Source organism: Ochlerotatus camptorhynchus, unplaced genomic scaffold (genome assembly GCF_037179485.1).
Source record: "Ochlerotatus camptorhynchus isolate MF236.1 unplaced genomic scaffold, CSIRO-AGI_Acam_v1.1 ptg000330l, whole genome shotgun sequence".
Lineage (NCBI taxonomy): Eukaryota > Metazoa > Arthropoda > Insecta > Diptera > Culicidae > Ochlerotatus > Ochlerotatus camptorhynchus.
In genome coordinates, this window is record NW_027040818.1 from 8,819,787 (window position 1) to 8,838,257 (window position 18,471).

Here is an 18,471-nt window from a genome sequence, read left to right on the forward strand (position 1 = left end):
TTTTCTAGCGTCCTGGAGAAAACCTTGCCTTAATTCGAAGTGATTCTGGTTAATTGATAAGGTCATGTGGTATTCGGTCATTACGAAAATTTGTATGTACCACTTCAAAACTGATACGAATTTGACCACAAATGCTTGGCTTCTGGGAACATTATCAAAGAGCTTTGGGGGTGATGTGGCTGGCAGCAAGGCGAGCGAACGTTCAATTAAAATTAACTCCTAAGCAACATTCATTTATGGTGGTCCTGAAAAGGTTCGTTTTGTCCTGATGGTTAAGCAATGTTGAGCTATTAGGGTGTTCAACACGGATGAGGCTAGTAAACTGTATGTTGTTTGGAACGAGGATGACGCGCTTGGCATAGATGGCCCACAGCGACTCACGAAGAGCTACTGAATTCGATCAGTAGCGGTGCGGCTTCTTCCTCCTTCTTCGGTGAAACGGGGACTTTTGAAGGCAGCCATTCGTTGTGTAGTGGAGAAAAATGTACAACGCCACGCGCTAAAAGCACTGCTGCTGCTGATGATGACGGACTGGACACCACCACACACGGTGTTGAAGGAGCACCATTCGGTGAAACCGGATGGAATTCAATTTTGAAATCTTTGTTAGGAAAAGCGATTTTTTCAGGCAATCGGTGGTATTTAAGATCATCATTGCACAGTTGGACATTTGGGTAATTTTCAATAGTGACCTATTTAAAATTTCTGATGTGTTCATTTTAATAGATGCGTGGATAAATTTCCAATCTATTCACTTGTTTAAAATTAAAATCCATCCGCTATTGACACAGTTATAAGTGGTCAAAACCTGACCACTTTTCGTAACGCAGTCGATTTAGGTATTATTTTAAATTGCACCCCCAATATGTTGCCGAAAAAATGTAATCTTACCTAAAAGAAGAATTCTTAGTTTAACTATTGCTGGCTCAATAACTCAATACAAGTATGACTTGAGACCACCTCATCATACAACCTTTTGTCCCCCAAATCTGCTCAGAAAGTTCACTCCTGTTTCGAAATTCCATTGTCCCCGAGATCGCCGGATACACAAACCCCCACTACGCCACCAATCAACCAGCTATCATCCTTCAGTCGTCGTTCAAGCACGAGGTATTTTGCAGCAACATTTCACCTGACTGCTCGAGCAACAAAAACTACACCCCTCCCCCCTCCCACATGCCACCAACATCCAACAGTTGGACATTATATTTGAGCGAATAAATCATCAGTTTAATGAAATTTTGAGTGCCACCACGTTCAAACACATTGAGGCTGCACTCTGCCCTGTAGGGTGCGATCACGAGAGGTTCCACGAATATTACAACGATGATGGTTGCTCCATCCAGCCTACGAAGCAAAACGGGAATGTTATAAAAATAAAGCTTAAGCTGCAATGAATATAAACTACCTACGTCCAACCACACCCACACACCCATCAAAATTCGGCAATGGCAACGATTTCAAATATTTAATGTTCGTCCCGTAGCCAGCCAGCAGGGAAGAGGTGGACTTGGGCCCGAGCGACGTTCCAAAAAGTGCACTGTTTTTTTTAAATGGTTTATTAACTTTTCCACGTGAGTGAGGGGGAGTAAATTGTTTTTCCTCCTGTGTGACATGAATTTGCTGGAGTGTGTGTGTGTGTGTGTTTGCGCGTGAGTGGATGATGAGTGGAAATTAATTTTTTACGTGATCGGTTTGCGGTTTTGCATTCAACCCCGGGAAAAGTAAACTGCATTATAGGGCTGATGGGACGTGTGATGAATTTTAATCGAAATTGGAATTATTATCCTTTCGTGGCATTTATTGGGATGGCGCGGTGATGGGTGGAGTCAGTTTTGGCGCGAAATTCGATTTTCCCATCAACTCAAAATGCATTGTTAAGCGAATGGATGAGTATTTTTTTTATGTTTACCAATTGATTTTTGTCCTTTTCAGATATTCGGAACGTCAGCAGCGAGCCAAATGATCACCGGATCATAACAAAAGGTATGTGAAATATTCTGAAGTGTAATCATTCGCACCTATAAACGTAATGGAATTTCATCGTTTTTGATTTAATGGATTTTCTTGTTCGTACGAATGCAAATGTAATTTGCTTGTATTTAAATGAGTTAATACTAATTGGCAATTAATGTATGCTGACAAATTCAGACGACTACCGCAAATTTCTTGCATACAAATAATCAATTCCTCGTTGAAATGGCCAACATCAGTCATGATTCTTCTGAATCGGCTTTTTTCGGAAAAAAAGAAAATTACGATTTCTCAGAACTTGACATTCCACTTGTTGTCTCCCTTGCTGAGCCGACATCTGAAAATTTGACTAACGATCTCCACCACACAGAGAAAAAAAAAAGTGTCACATCACTGAATTGCCTCCCAATTCTAAGGAAGAGGAAAAAGTCCGGAAATCGTTCCCCATCAGCCATCATCAATTATATGTCGCAGCTCGCAGGTGTGTAAGAACGACGACAACGATGATGATGACACTTCCCGCAGATCTTTACGATTGTCAGATGCAAATGGTCCGGAAGGCGGAGACGAATCCAACTGGAAAAACCTACAAAAGACCGTCACCGAACAAACCGAAGTGGAGGCCGGGGAAGATAAGTGCTGTCAATTATGAGCTCAAAGCACATCCATTTTCCCACCGGTGTGAGGGGGGGGGGGGAGGGACTTTTTTCGGGCTTCTTCACTCTGAAGAGGAACAAGCCAACGAAATTGGATTTTCTTCGAGTCTCTCGCAGTCAGTCTGAGCTGGCTTGAGCAAATACAAACGTACAGATATGGGAGCAATAATATATCAAAATCAAATTTTGCTTCCGGGCCGATTCCGGAAAATTCATCACTCACGGAAATAGATTTGTTTTGTGTTGGGCACACTCTTGGGAGCGGAAATTCCCGTCATCCGCAATTGCGCCGTGATTTTCGCTTATTTGATGTCTTCACAATTGATGTCAATCACATCCAGATGGGAAAGTGATTATTGAAATGATACAGCATTCGCGGGAGGGAATCGTTAAAGACTTGATAATTTCCGCAGCCGGACGAAGTTGCTTTGGAGCAACCAGTTTTCAATTAACTTGTGTTTGAAACTAGATGCCTAACAGTGGTTGGGTAAGTAACTCTAAACAACTTAAGATATTTTCAGTTTAAGTTTGCTTTAGACACCGGCAGTGTTCGGAAAATCTCATTAATTGAGCTCTCCTTAGAGAGGCATTCACACGCCTAATGTCCACAATTCATTCCAACATAAACTCATAAAAGCCACTGGAACGTCACATGACAGCAAGGACATGTGTGTTTCATTAGTTTTCCTTCGGATAATGCATTGTTCTAAGAATATCACAAAAGATCAATGCCAACGTATTTTTTAATCGAAAATCTCATCGATGATTATTGCGCAGTTGAATTTCGGGCAAAACTTGAAATCTAATAATCTCAATCACGAGATTTTGGTTTATGAATTTATCGCAGCACTGGTCATAGGTTTTCCTCGATGTAACATACATAAGGGCTGCCCACGTGGACAGTTTTTGAGAGGTCTTAGATTTTTGTCTGATATTTTATATTTTACTGGGTTACGACATCAGTTTGAAGATTGGATTTTGAAGTGACTACAGTGAAAATTGAATGTTGAGCGAATATGAAAGAGAATTCTATGGACAGAAATTCTACATACAGTGTACCTCAAAATTGATCGTACACACTAGGAGATTTTTTTTTAAACATGGTGAATATTGTCGTATTTTTTTAAATCATGCATGGTGATTGAAAAGATGTTTATTGATTTATTGCTATAATTGTGGTCTTTTTTGGAGGAGCCTGCATGAAGTTAGATTTATTTTAGTAAAACGCTCAATTTTCAACTTTTTACCTAGTGGACCAATCTTAGTGAAATTAGTGGTAGATAAATGATCTTTATTACGACTAAAAATGAGCAAAATTTCAAGAAGTTATGTTCATTTTATTTCATGAAAATAAGGTTTTCCAAGAAAAAGTCGTTTTCCTTAAATTGCTCAAACTGATTTTGCAAACTCAACCAAATAAGGCCTGTACTCGAAAAAAATGCACCAGACAAAATTGTTCGCCAAAAATTTATTTTAAGTCGAATTTTCTTGAAACCTTCAGGGAATGAACTAATATATATGGATTATGTTTCGGAATAATTACTTTATTCAATTTCATTTCCATCGCTGAAAGCCCGCACCTTTCCCTTAAGACCCCTCATTACATTTTGTGCAATGGTGGAGCCGACCTTTTTGGTCACTTTCATCCATTGTTTCTTCAACTCCAGCTCGTTCTTAAACACCTTGGACGATCTATGAACTTTTGCCTTCATTATGGGCCCAAAATCTTTCCACCGGACGAATCTCTGGTGAATTTGGGGGATTGGCGGTTTTTGGTACAAAAACAATGTTATTGTCTCTGTACCAATCCAACGTCGATCGCGCGTAATGGCATGATGCCAGATCCGGCCAAAATAATGTCTCGCCTCCGTGGGACCGCTTCTGGAGGCACTCGGTGCGGTAAATTTCGCTGTTGATGGTACCCATTGTGATGTACGGTTTACTCAGTTTACCGCATTGGCATATGGCCAGCCAGAGCTTTCTTCTTCCTTATGTCTTCCGGAACATCAAACCGTGATTTGGCAACGTAGAACTCCAGCCCCGGTATCTGCTTTGCGTCTACCTTGATGTAGGTTTTGTCATCCATAACCACACACATCGGTTTCGTTAACCACTCTCGATACAGCTTCCTTGCGCGGGATTTGGCCGCCGTGTTTTGTTGATCACGCCGGTTCGGTGCCTTCCAGACCTTGAATACACGAAGCCCAGCTTTTTTCATGGTTTGCTGAACGAACCAGGCGGAACACTTTGCCTTCAGAGCCGCGTCGCGAATCGAAAAGGTTCGGATTACGCTTGAAATAATCCAACACCTTCCAGACCTTCACAGGGTTTCGATTTTCTTCCACTTCCAGCCCACCGCTCGGTCGTCTGGGACTCCCTAAACGATTTTACCACCCGAGACACAGTTGTATGGGTGATTCCCAGTTGTCTTCCGATCCATCTCATGGTCGCAGTCGGATTTTCCATGACGGCGCGCAGAATTCTCCGGCGATTTTTTTTCTTGTTTCGATGACATCGTTATGAAATTTTGCACACGTAAACAATTCACTCCAAACTAGTTATACCCAGATTTTCATCAATTTTTACACACGGACAAAAAAATTACACATGGATAAAAATGGTGCATTTTTTCGAGTACACGCCTTATGCCCAATACTGAGCCAATAATTGATAAATGTATGCTGAGTCAGCTGCCAAAAATTCAGAGACGTATCTTTTTATCTTGTGCTTTTAAAGCCGTTTTTCTAAAATTTAAATACTGCTGTTCGATCAGTTTTGAGATACACTGTCAATAAAAATTAAAAATCCGCTCGGATTTGACACACTGTTTAAAGAATTTCTTCATAGTTTTCAGTGGAATCGATATTAGTTCTGAGGACTTCCAAGGCGAGGAGAGCTTTAAGCAAAATCTATGGATGGCGTTCAAGATAAGAGGACCACCTAATTCTTGCTGGTATTTCTCAGTCTTAAGAATAATGGAATGACTCCAAGTTAATGTCAATGAAAATTGAATCTTAACATGAATTGTAATGGATCATTATTCAATATTCTGACGATACATCAAAGTATTATTTACAATCATCTAGCTCTATATGCTCCTTTTTGTTTTGTACTGACCGGATTTTAAGCAGTCAGCGTTTTTGTAGGCATTCTCACAGCATGTCCTACTCACTAAGCTCATGCAGCCTCGGCGACCTTCTAGAAACGGAGGAACTTCAAGGGAATACTGGGAGCATTTCTAGGGAAATTTGAGAAGAAATTCAACGGGATTTTGAATCATGGGAATTTGAGATGAATTCTTTGGATAAACGGAATTGTGATGATAGGTGAAGGAGAAGTAATGAAGAGAATTTTCCAACATAACCTTTTGTTAGGAAATGCTCTTCATTACTAGAATTCCAGTTAATAAAACAGCAAAAAGGCTATCTTCCATGTAATTCAATTAAATTTATTTTAGTATCCATGACAGATACGTATTTCGGCTGCAATGTACAGTCTTCATCAGTGTCATTCCCACTAAAGAGCTTATCAAAACCTAACCAAGATCATAGGTATAAAAATGAAACTACAACGTGTAGAATCAGAACCTACCTAACTTATAATAACCAAATATTTAAGTAAGGTAAAGGAAGAAAATCGATTCAAATTTCTAGTGAGGAATTACTTAATAAAATTCCAGATCAATTAAGGGATAAATAATTTTAAAGAAATTAAAGTGGCAGCCAGACTGAATTTCGATACATTATTTTAATAAAATCCCAGAGCAAATCTGAGGATTCGATGGTAGTAATTCTGAGCAGATTTCAAAACTGTAGAGAATTACTTTGATTCATTCCTTTATTTACCATAGATTACATACAATCAGAGTGTTTTTTTCACTTTATTTTTGAAATTTTTAGCCGTAGGATAGTTCGTCTTGTCGACAATCAAAGTGTGTTGTTACTTCGTACGTGAAATGTGCGATATTAAGATTTTGAGGAAATGCTATACTTACTTACTTTGTTTTGATATACTTCTCTGTTAATACTGCTGTGATGTCTTTATTTTCGAAGAAGTTTCCATTATTTGCCCTTGCGTTGTTGTCTCTGGAACTGTTGACATTGTTAAAGTTCATGCTCAATACGTATAAGTAACGTATTGAAGCATGCAAACAAGACATATCATAAAAAGAAAAGAAAAATATTAGTAAAATTCGATTATTATCTCTTGTTATATTAATAAAGTAAAATTAAAGTTTAAATCAAAAGTAATATGTTCTTGTTTCTTATTTTGTTTCAATGATTTTCATATTTTATCTGCTATGCCTTATTATCTAACTTAGCATATGCATTCAAATATGCACAACTTATTCATTAACCGGTTAATGATCTGGAAGCCCTTCCAAAATTGAAGAGTCGTCGCTTGTGAAATCTTCAAAGTCCGATGGAAGTATCTCATTATCCGTGTTTTCATCTTGCTCACTGTTGCTATCATCATCTGATTCCCCGAGTGAACCATATACCTTTTTGGTTTCAGAATCCATTATTGTTTTATCATGGGCCCATTCTTGCCAGATTTCTGCAGAGATTTCACTTCTCTCGATGTCTTGAAGTATCGATGTTCTCCAAGTGAAAGCCGGTCTTCCAATTTTCTTTTTTTTTTTGGCAGCCTATATCGTAACGCAGTTCTTAGTATACCTTCATTACCACTCCTAATGACGTGGCCATAGAATTTTAATCTGGCTACTCTTATTTTATTGTTGACTGTACGGCCCTCTAGAATTTTCATTGGTGCAAATGGTTCCTCATCTTCTGCTGGTTCTTGTCTCTCAGCTCCTTCCATCTGTTCACTTTCCACATTTGCGGTCAACGTTGATGTTTTTACTATGTCGTTCTTGTCTTTGCTTAGTGACATTAGAGTTATCAGCATTTCCCGTTCCATTGTGCGAAGATCATTTCTATTTCGTTTCAGTATTGCTGATACTTCCATACTATATGTTACCACTGGTGTTATTAGTGTATGGTACAACCTTTTTACGACTTCCCATTTTAATTTATATTTTCTTAGGAATGAACACAGCGCATGGAAAGCTTTTTTGGCTTTCTTAATTCGTTCGGCGGTGATTTCTTTCCGTGCCAGACTACTGGTTATAAATGCCCCAAGATACCGGAGCTTTGTAATCACTACTAGTTTGTATTTTCCAAACTGTCTAGTGTAGTCAGGATCCGTATTTTTAATATCGTATGGGTTCCTGAACAATACCTTGGTTTTGGTTGTGTTGATTTGAAGGCCCACAGATGCCAGCAGTGGTTCTAATAGTTCTATTAGTTTTTCAACATCCTCCTCATTCTCGCAGAGAACCAAAATGTCATCCGCATATGCCAATATGCATGGTAGCATCATGTGCCCAATGTGTTCAAAATTCATCTCTGGGACAAATTCTTTTAGTGTCATCAACACATGGTGTAGCATCAGTATAAACAGACGTGGACTCAGAGGGCATCCTTGTTTGATTCCCTTTCCTTTGGAGATAGTTGGGGTTCGTTGTCCATACCACTGCAGCGATATCAATTCTACCAAATACGCTTCTACGATTCTATTGATCAATGCGGCGGACACTCCCATTTGTTGTAAAATTGGCGCCAGTTTTGAAACCTCTATTGTGTCGAATGCTTGCTTCAAGTCAATTGACACCAAAATAGTGGTACAACCTTTTCTCCATTTTTCGTCTAGAATTCTCCTCAATACGAATATTTGATCTGAAGCGCTTCGGGATTCCTGAAAGGCCATCTGATACGATAGCATTGCTGGTAGTTGATCTCTCAAACGGTTGAGTAGTATGCAGGCATATATTTTGTATGCTACGTTGCATAGCGTTATACACCTGTAGTCGTTTACTTTTTGCGGATTGTCTACTTTGGGAATGGGAACTTGTAGAGTAGATGTCCAAGCCTTCGGGACAATATTTTCTTCGAATGCCTTTTTTATTATTACCGTGAGTGATTCGCTTAGATTTTCGGTGCCGTATTTGAAGAGTTCTGCAGGTAGTCCATCCGTTCCAGGAGTAGCATTGTTTTTCATATGTCTAAGAATATTCTCAATCTCTATTCGCGTTGGTACTGGGCCAGCATTGCTTCCTTCCTCATTGAGATGTGTGAATTCTTTGTTTCCGGGTTCAGCGTTTCTCAGCTTCTCTTCCCATTTTTGGATGTTTATATATCTCCTTTTCTTTGACTTAACACCCCTTTTATGTGCCTTTATGAACCTAAAGGTGCGTGTCATTTGTTCAAGAGGGTTAGTATCTTGGATGTCTTCTAGAAAGGCTTTAACCTTTGCTTCGAAATGCTCTGCTTCTGCAGCATCTTTGAGCTTTCTCGCATAAGCTCTTTCTCTTTTGAGATGTCCATTGTTACGGTCCTCCAGAAGTTTTTGCCTAGCCAAGAAATATCTTTTTGAGGCAGCCATTCTTTTCGGCGTTTGGGGGGATTTTTTCGGTCCTATTGTTGTTGAGGCTGCTGTATGCAGCGCTTTTGACATTTTTTCCCATCTTTCATCTATTGTGTCATTCTCATTTTCATTGATTGCACTTAACCGCTGATCCAGTACGATTTGGAATCTATCGCGGCAATCCTTGTCAGACTTAAGCTTGTCTAAGTCAAGTTTCAGTTTTTTAGTAGGATGAGGGGCACTCCTAAGTTGCTTCTCGCTATTACTGTCCTGAATCTTTATTTTAAGCACGCATTCCAACAGTTTGTGGTCACTATTTAAAGTTGGATGGAAAAATGCTTTGACGTCTGGAAATAACATGTCCTTCATTCTACTGATGAGAATGTGGTCTATTTGAGAGCTTGTTCTACGATTGGCCCATGTGTAACTGACCGATTTTGATTTGCTCAACGATACGTAGTTTCTTAATTTGAGACAATGCAGCATTGTTTTAAGCTCTATCCCATTTGCATTGCAATCATTGTGAAACAAGTTTCTTCCGATATACTCACGGTCATCCTCCGCCAAATCATTTTTTCCCAGACGAGCATTCATGTCACCTGCTATTATAATACGGCTTCTTAAACTTTCAGGAAGCCCAGATACGTAATTTGTAAGAATGTCAAATTCGTTGTTCTCCGTAACTTTCGCGCCTCTTATGTAAGTGGAAATAAAGATGATGGGTTCCTTGAACACTTTGCATAGAAATGAGCACGAATTGCTGCTTATTTTCCTGAAGCAATGCTGTTCATACAAGTTCTTATTAATAAAAACAGCCGTTCCTCCTCCTATGCGGTCTCTTAATACTGATTCGTTGTTTACATTGAACCAATGATAATGTTGTGTATCGATTGTGCATGCTGCCATCCTTGTTTCTTGCAGGGCAACTATCGCATATTTTTTTTGAAAGAAGCATAAATCCAGTGCCTTTTGCTTCTCCCTATCGGAACAACCTCTTACAGTCCAGCTTGATATCTTCAATTCTGTTCTCTTCGTATAAGCTAATTGTGTTTGCTGTGGCTCGATCGATGATGTCGTTGTCCTCATGCTTATTTGGGATTCGTTAGGCCTATTGTTTCTTTGCCACGCTTGTACCTGCGGTAATGGAGGTCGGTATTCATTTTCAGAATTGTTTGGCAGCCTGTCGTAGTTGTTGTTCAGAATTCTATTTTTTAGAATATGAATTACACTATCGTAGTGGTTTCTCAAACCGTGTACAGATCTGCTTCCTGCTATGCGATAAGCTATTCTAAGTGTTCGATTAACAACTCCTGGTTCATTGTATTTAATAATTGGTCCTTCTTCGTGGTAAACATCGATCCTGCAGTTTAGCGCTTCTGCTGTTGCGGCTATAGTTTCTTCTCCACCCCATTCTCTTTCATGCTCAAGCCGACATAAAAAATCCTGGATGGCTTGTTCTGTGTCCTTGCTCCTATTTAGTCCCGCCTCGATAGTTGATTGCAGCAGGCATGGTTGGTACCTGTCCGCATTGTTCCTGATGTGGTGAACAACCATTCTTCTGAAGTTGATGATTTCTGCTGCATGACGCTGTTCACGGATATCGTATTTATAATATTGGTTAACAAGTGCTGCAAATAGGCAATGCCCGTCGCCTGGTATAACCCGTACTAAAGGGTGATACGGTCAAAATTTGGTCAAGGGAAAACGCGTGTAAATCGGTGAAATCGTTTATTTAAAAAATCAAATTAAATTTCTTTTTCAAGTTCAATTAGTATAAAATTCAGGAAAAATATTCAGTTAGGCTTCCGCTTTTCCAAATCCGAATTGCCGGGCCTTACGCTTGACCCCTACCATCAGATTTTGTACAGCCACCTTGTCCACCTTCTTCGCCGCAGAAAGCCAGTTTGCCTTGAACTGCTGCTCGCCCTTAGCAGTTTTTTTGGTCTTCTTAAGGTTCCGCTTGGCAATAGCCCAGTATTTCTCAATTGGGCGGAGCTCTGGCGTGTTGGGAGGGTTCTTGTCCTTGGGAACCACCTGCACGTTGTTGGCGGCGTACCACTCCATGGCCTTTTTACCGTAATGGCAAGATGCCAAATCCGACCAAAACAGTACGGAACAACCGTGTTTCTTCAGGAAAGGCAGCAGACGTTTATTCAAACACTCTTTCACGTAAATTTCTTGGTTGACAGTCCCGGAAGCTATGAAAATGCTGCTTTTCAAGCCACAGGTACAGATGGCTTGCCAAACCAAATATTTCTTTGCGAACTTCGACAGTTTCATGTGCTTGAAAACATCTGCTACCTTTCCCCTTCCTTTTGCCGTATAAAACTCCTGTCCCAGAAGCTACACCAATTACTGTATTACAAACTACACCATTACTGTATTTCATTCGCTCCATAGTTATATCATGGAACATTCGACTTAAATTGGCTAGATTGAAACCTGGAATAACCAAATTGACTACCTGAAAACATCTAATCCCTTCGCGATGTCAGTACTACAATAGGGTGCCACCGCTTGTATCAGCGCAGCAAATCCTTGCCCTACTGAAGTACTGACAGATATCTTCCATAAAAAAAAAAAAATTGGTAAGCTTTACCAAATTGCGAATTACTTCTGCGTAAGCTCTGTAGACGTAATTAGTCTAATTTAATAAATTATTGAAATCTCTATTTCACATAACAAATCACTTGTGCTTGCAATCTAAAGTTAAACGTGTTTCAAGTACTTTTGATTTTGACCTATACCTATGTATTATATCTTAGCTCGACCCAAGTGACACCTTCAAGTGACTAAAATGCTTCATTTTGAAGTTAGTTTCCTAGCTGATTTTAAATTATATAGGGTATATGCTCCAAATACGCTTACACGTTTCCACTATAGCGTCCCACAAAATTACGTATGGATATATCACAATAGAAGCACACCACAGTGGAAATCCCGAGCCATAGTTCAAACATTTATCCCAAATCAAAATGAAGCACATATAAGATTAGTTACAATACCATGTACAAAAATTATGTTCAACATTGTTTTCTGAGTAATACTTCAATGAAAACAACAATGAAAGCTTGTCACGCAAATAGAAGGAGCACCGTTGGGCACTTTCTGAAATATTTCAATTGTATAATTCCCATGCAAACCCAAATAAATCTATCTGCGTAAAAATAAATAAAATAAGAGTGATTTGCGGCAAAACCCGCCAGTATCACACCCAACGTCAGTGCCTATACGTAAGCGTACTACGACGCGGCTCTCAATTAAAGGAGTAACAAGTGTGATACTATCACTGCTGGACTAGATCTTTGGTTCTCTCATGCAGTGGTTTATCAGAGAGGGGAAGCTAAGAAATCCCCATTTCCTGCCCATGGCGCCATTCTATCGCGACATGAGCCGGCAACGTCGGCCATAAGCCCACCGTCTCCAACATTCCACTAGCATGAAATTAAGCCCGCCCACCAACAGCAAGGTGCAAAAACTAGCCAAGGGGAGGGAAATCGGGCGAAGGGCTATTAATGTGACAATACAAATCAAACGCACACTCCTTTACCTAGCTCATACATTGACGGATGAGGGGATTTGAAGTATTTCTTCAAATCTACACGCAAAAGAGTGCGCGTTTGACTTAATTATATACTGTATGCGGCTGTGGAATAAAGGCTGACTTAATGTAAATTGGTACGCTCCTCGCGCACCGCTAGTGTTGGGAATCAAAAATCTGTGCACTGTAGTGGTTTGAATGCTCAATATCACGAACTTTTTATTTGCGCCTTCAATGTCGGTTGTAGGTAAATTATTTTACTACAGAAATCTTTGCTGAACACATCAATCCTCTATATTCTTTAGTTTCCTCATTGTCGTGTGCTCCAAGAGATCGTTTAGTTTCACTTCTGCAGACGTTTCCGAAACTACTATTGGGATAACAGTACTTTTTAGCTTGCAGCACTTTGTAGTAGGACGGATACAAAGGCACATTCCGACCCAGAGCTCCATGACGAAGCTTTTCGTATTGGTCTATCGATAAATTAAGATCCAATATTAACGTAAAAGCTTCCGTCTGCGAATAGGGTACAAATTTTTGGATGATTGCATAGCCGAAACCATTTTCACGGCTCTTGTCGGAGTTGTTTGCGTTGCCTGTTTTACAATGAACGCTGCATCTTCTTTACCATCCTCACGTTATTGCATTTGGGTTGCAAATTCAAGTTCATCTTTTGGGTAGTTAGACCGCATTGCAGACGTCTTGCGTCTCTTAAAAACCTCGCTACTTTCTTCGAACGCCAAAGATTTTCTTCCACGACGGGAAGATCCAGAAGTACAAAAGAAACGATCAACAACTTTCTGTTGTACTTTGAAGGGGCTATCGAAATAATTACGACTGCTTTCAAGCATGTATGGCATGGTCCGGTTGTGGTTTTCCCACATTTTTTTAAAAACTATTTGCATGTCGCCTTCACAAAATTGTTGACTTCAGCTGCCACTTTTGGCATTGAAACATAATCAATGCCATAACAGTCAAAAACTTCTCTGGACAAAACGTTTGATTTATCAATGTCGTTTCCCTTAAATTCTTTTCACAGTTTGAAAAGCTTTCGCCTGTCGATTTCAACTGAAATTTTATTTGATAACTCATAGTTTAAACTATTTTTGAAATTGTCACAAACAAATAACTTCCAGAGATAGCTCATTTATATCATGAATTGAAAATTAACACTGAATACTTTATTAACTACATGGTTGCACTTACCTTCATTGTTGAAAGACACGCTTTTCTCACTTGTCGGATCTGCTACGAAAATGATGAAAAAATAACCTTCACTTCACTATAAAAGGATTATTTTCTAAGTAATATGCGTTTAATGCAGCAAAACCGATCAATGTGTGACCAAACTCTGGTATATTATCACTGAGCCTACTTTGATTCAGTTTTTGACAAATGCGCGCTGTCACTGATCTACACGCTAAGATCAGATAACCCAAACGTAGGTTTACTTTACCCAAATTAGGCGTAAACTGCACAAACTCAGATATAGGTTAATTTTTTAACCCAAATATGGGTAAATTTAAGTCAAATTTGCATAAAAATAAATCATTTATGGTTCATAAGAACCCATATTTGGGTTAAAAAAATTACCCATAATATGTGAGTTTGTGCAATTTACGGCCAATCTCGGTAATCTCTTTGTACCGTCTAGGTAAACTGATCTTAGCGTGTAGGGAACGACCTTTTAAAAATACAAAACAATCAACGAGGATACAGAAAGTGACAAATATTTCAATGGAATTTGAGATCACTTTTGAACAAGCTTTCATCATATTTATTCAATATTCACCTGCCGGATTTTGCCGGATTTTTGTCTGTGAGGGCACAAAATTTGTAAACAAATTCTACTAAATTTGTGAATAACTCAGCCTGTGTAATCGATACCTAAGGGTATCTAAAATTCAAATATTTGTAGAACATTATAGTCTTCTTTTTTTTTTTATTAATTTATTTGTACAGGCTCAATCGAATAAACTATTATAGTCTTCTAACACCTATAGTTTTTGAATAATGTTATAAAAACTGAAAAAAAAACTAAATTTTGTTGAACAGTCATATAAAACGCTACATATCTCAAAAACTAAGGAATATAGAGGATTGGTGTGTTCAGAAAAATGCAGTAAAATTATCTACAACTTTGCTCAAGACACCACATACCTGTCTTGTAAATGTAAAAAGTTAGATTTTGCAGCGCCGCCTGTGGTGGAGTTCCGAACTAAAACTTATCACTAGTCTTTGCGCCTTATTTTATACAAAAACTCTTTTAGAGACATCATAGTGAAAAAACTGACATTGAAGGTGCAAATAAAAAAGTTCGTGATATTGAGCATTAAAACATGGAAGTTTGATCAAAGCAGTCTATCGCGTTCAGAAATGGAGCTCGAGAGAAGAAAAAATATTATGCACGAACACCTGGAAAATCCGGAGTGGTCCAGTTCCAAGCTGGCTAAAGTGCTGAAGCTGCCAAAAACAACAGTTTGTCGAGTACTCAAAACCTACAAGGAAACCCTGAGTGTGGAAAGGAATCAGCGGACGTACGAAAAAACTGGAACCAGGGATCGTCAGCTGCGCAGCAAGGTGTTGAGATGCGTTAAAGCCAACCCCAGTCTTTCGATCCAAGATGTGGCCAGACGGTACAACACCAACTTTCAAACGGTGTGGAATATCCTTGCAAGGGCAAATATAGCTGAATTCCATGGCCAAAACGCGTGCAAGGCTCTTGTACGACCGTGTTTTGACGAAACACAAGGGCTGCACTTTGATCGATGACGAAACATACGTCAAACTCGTTTTTAAGCATCTTTCCGGTCAAAAGTTATACATCGCGACTGGACGTTGGGATGTGCCGGGAAGATTCAAGTTCTTGTTTGCCGACAAGTTCGCAAAGAAGGCCATGATTTGGCAAGCGATTTGCAGTTGTGGCCTGAAAACGGAACCATTCGTCAAATCCTCAACGATGACATCCCAAGTTTACATCGAAGAATGCCTGCGTGCATTGCCGTTCAGGCGTGGTCCACTGAAATTAAAGGAAAGTTAAGAATAAAGGAACTCGATTTCCCAATACTTACGTGTTTCCGTTGTGTTCTGTGGTGCCCTGCAAGTGAAATTTTTTGGCACAGAACTAACGTTCTCCGCTGTTCCATCGAACAGATATCTTGGTTGTCTTTACATAATTCCACAGAAAATCACTTAATTATTTTTTAGGAATGTTGTACAAACTTTTTTGTTGGAATTCTCCTCAAAATTCTTCTTGGAATTAATCGAGGCATTCCATTGTAATTATTCCAGAAAACCCTTAAAATTTCCATCATCATTTTCTTGGTTTTCTCCTCATGATTCGGTTCGAAAACGAACATTGGCATTCTCAGGAATACTCTAAATAAGTTGCTTTGAAATCATCCTTAGAAGTCCTTTGCAACTATCCTAAAAATTATATTCCTTGGAACTCTTGAAACACTTCTAAAAATTCCTTTGGAATATTTACTCGGAATTCTCCTTAGGATTCCCATGGCATTCTCCTTGATTTTTTTTTTAAACTCTTCTCAGAATTCCTCAGAATACCCTCATTATTCGAAACAATTGGAATTCTCTCGCGAATTTTTCAAATTTCCATCAGCATTTTCTTGCCATTCTCCTCACTATTCCTTTAAAAAACTTTCTTCGAATAACCTTGAAACTCGATCAGTGTTATTCCCACTGAAGGATTATTAAAAGCTATCCCCCTTAAGTACTAATCCCCTAGGTAAGAATGTCAAGATCACACCTGTGCTGTGATGCTTTTCTTCATAATATTCCTTTAAAATAATTCCTCCGAATAACCTTGAAACTCCTCCAGCATTCCCTTGAAACTCTCTTGATCATTCTCTTCGAATACTCTTCAAACGTTTGTTTGGAATCATCCTGTTCAATCTCGCCTGTCGGTGTCGGGCTCTAATCGATATAGCATATTCACCACAATAGCAGAACGGTCGTCACCATTCTTTTCCCTATGTTCTCTTCAAGGTTTGTTTGCGTTCTATATAGGGGAAATGGATGTAATGTCGGCCGAAATTCCTCTAATATGGGCCCATACATAAATTCAGCAAAAGGCTTAAATTTCAATAGCGACCAAAAATATCCATTAGTTCCATCCAAATGACGCGTTAATCTACATAAAATTGATAAATAGCAGATTTTTAACGATGGGCCCAATCTTAGATCCATAAGCCAACATTAGAGCTATTTCCTCTAGTTCATTTTTTGCAATGACCAATATAATTTAATTTATTGTTCCGTGTTAAGTGTGTTAAGTTCAGAAATGTTATATTAGTTATTAGGTATTCATCCATCCTACGAGCAGGCAAATAGTACATTTTGAGTAGTAAAGTGAATTATTTGGGAACCGAACATGACTTATCCACTGAATCCATACCCTCTACAAGTCGCAATTCATCGTGGACTGGAATCCGGAGTAAAGTTAACATATACACAATGTAGGGGCCTCATCATTAGACGAATCACATCCTTAGAATTCATTTGGAATTTTCGAAAGAAATATATTCCTTGCAACTTTTGGAACTCTTCTCCAAATTCCCTCGGAATCTTCTGTCGAATTTTCCTTTGAGCTTGCTCAACCTTTGAGTACACGCGCCGTTGCACAAAGTTCAAAGATGCTATTCAATCAAATTGCGTCAAGGCAACTTGTTTTTGGGTATTTTTCTTTCCTTGATTTGTTTTCCGTCGATCATTGTTTCCTGTGCTGAGCACCAATGCTACCAACACCACAGAGGCAGCTCCCACACCTGAACCCTACCTATCGACCCATCAACTCATGAACCGGGGACCAACGGCTTTACTTCCATTCCGAAGGAAGGCGTGATCAGAGATGTTATGCCTCAGAACATCCCAGCGGTGCCGACTGGGATTGAACCCAGGCCTGCTGGGGTGAGAGGTCATCACGCTTACCACTACACCACCGGTGCCGCTAATTTTTTTGTGGCCAATAATATGACATTGAGGCTTACTATTATTTTAATGGTTAAACAAATTTGATTATATTAATTTCATCACAACGATTGGAACCCAACTGTGGGAACCTTAGAAGTTTATTGATTTTGAACAAGCAATGATCGTTTGTTCATGCTTTTTGTAATGAAATCACAAAGCGTCTGGATCTCATCAATTTAAGCATCTCAAATTTAAGAAAATTCTCAGTTTTAGGTAATTCCTTGAATTTTGTAACTAGCTTTTTTAGATTTTGAATATTTCATCATCAGTTAAATCTCAGACATAGGAACCAAAATTACATTCTAGAAGTTAGAGTTTATAATTTTCTAAAATGCTGGCATCATGTTTCAACATAAAGTGCAAACAGAATAGTTTTAATACATTAAGGACTTAGGAAAATGTACAATATATATGTCGATTCACAGTTCTTAACATACTGAATGATAACATAAAAGTAGTTTTGAGATTCGAAACCCAAATGTTTTCAAGGTTGTGTAACTAAAAAAATAGACTTCTCTGATGTAAGCATAAATTCTTCGAATACAAATGTGAATAAAAGTTATCGAAATTAGATCAATTGTCATAATTTTATATCCTGTAACTTATGCAACGATTCCTGAACATCTATAACACTCCCTTAAGTTTTACATATTTTCCCCAACTTCTACGAAGTTCCCTGAATGTATTCCAATTTCAATATTTATTTCATCTCTCGTAATCCTACGAAGAGCTCTGAACATCTTTGCACTTCTGGAAAGACACAAATATCGCGTAACAATTGAAAAGGTCCTTTACTCGTTGATCGATTCTCTTCATCGATTTTCACTTTGGTTTAGTACGAATTTCTCGCTAAGTTCGCAGCACAGTTCGACAGAAGATGATGTT

At 38.9% G+C, this 18,471-nt stretch overlaps 1 protein-coding gene across 1 annotated transcript in view; it reads left to right on the forward strand.

The window, feature by feature from the left end:
- Positions 1 to 18,471, forward strand: part of RhoGEF64C (Rho guanine nucleotide exchange factor at 64C) — a 670,047-nt gene that overhangs the window by 425,884 nt on the left and 225,692 nt on the right. The window contains exon 3 of the mRNA XM_065230356.1: positions 1,936 to 1,986. The gene's annotated coding sequence lies outside the window, so the exon portion shown is untranslated. The remainder of the gene's footprint in view (positions 1 to 1,935; positions 1,987 to 18,471) is intronic.